The 1,177-nt window shown below is 36.4% G+C and overlaps 1 protein-coding gene across 8 annotated transcripts in view; it reads right to left on the minus strand.

Moving 5' to 3' along the window:
• ASPH (aspartate beta-hydroxylase) overlaps positions 1-1,177 on the minus strand; it is a 151,104-nt gene that overhangs the window by 52,364 nt on the left and 97,563 nt on the right. The gene's annotated exons all lie outside the window — the stretch shown is intronic.

Consider the following 1,177-nt stretch of genomic DNA (forward strand, 5'->3'; position numbering starts at 1 on the left):
ATCAGTGTTTAATTGGTCAAATCAATTCTTGCAATGGTCTCTAAATTCAAGTGGCTACAGTTTGAGTCTTGTGAACTTGTTTTAATTTTCTTTAGCTTCAACCTGAACTACATATGAGCAACTGATGGTGTGCTGCACACTAGGCCCTTAGCCTTAATCTGGCTGCTGATACTGAGCTTCTCCATCATCTCTTTCCACTGGGTCGTCAACTTGATTCCTGTGTATTCCATCTGGTGAGGTCCCGGCTTAGCAGCACTGTTTCCATTGTTGAAAGAGTATGTGCACTGACAAGTCCTTACTCTTACAAAATTCTATCATGCAATCTCCCACTTCATGTCTCTCACTGACACCTTGTTTTTCAGCTACTGATCATCCTCTGTTTCTAAAGTTCACATTCGAATGGCAGTAATTATCAGTGTGGTTTAATTGCATGTTCCATCCATTTCAGACTGAAAAAGTTGGTAGAAATCTTCAATTTCTTCATCATTAGCTTTTGAGGTTGGTGCACACTTGAATAATAGTTCTGTTAAGTGGTCTTCCCTGTATGTTCTGTCACATAACGTAATATCTTTACAGACAGATCCTGAAATGCTCTTTTTGGCGATGAATACAATGCTATAACTTTTCAGCTCACATTAATGCCAAGATATTGATCTTTGCACAGGTCATTTAATTTTTGATGACTTTCAATTTTCCTAGATTATTCTTACACTCTACATTTCCAAAATCAATGGATAGTTACAGCTGTTTCTTCTCATTTTCAGTTGTGTCTCCATAAGTAAACAAAGGTCAAGGAAGCTCTGCTCTGTTTATTTCACTAAGACAGACTCTAACTTGAAGAGGCGGCTCTAGCCTCACAGCAACACACAAGCCATCACAGTAAAACACACTGACAGACAAGTGGGGAGAATAAAGAAAGACATTTTTACAAAACCAGGAAGTTGATTATTAAGTGACGATGTCATTGAATACATGATAACAGTTGTACTTCGGCCTAATAATCTGACAAAAATGACAAAGTCAAGAAAACAACTAACATCTAATGCCAAGTGAACAAAAAAAAGTATAGCACCTAACCTGGAAATAATATTTCAAATAATGACAAAGCAAGAGATAAAGAAGTCATTCAAGTAAAAGTGATGAGTTTAATTGAAAAAGAATGTTAAACCTAATATTA

The sequence above is a fragment of the Echinops telfairi genome, unplaced genomic scaffold (assembly GCF_000313985.2).
Source record: "Echinops telfairi isolate 266 unplaced genomic scaffold, ASM31398v2 ScPeMD7_1;HRSCAF=3_0, whole genome shotgun sequence".
NCBI lineage: Eukaryota > Metazoa > Chordata > Mammalia > Afrosoricida > Tenrecidae > Echinops > Echinops telfairi.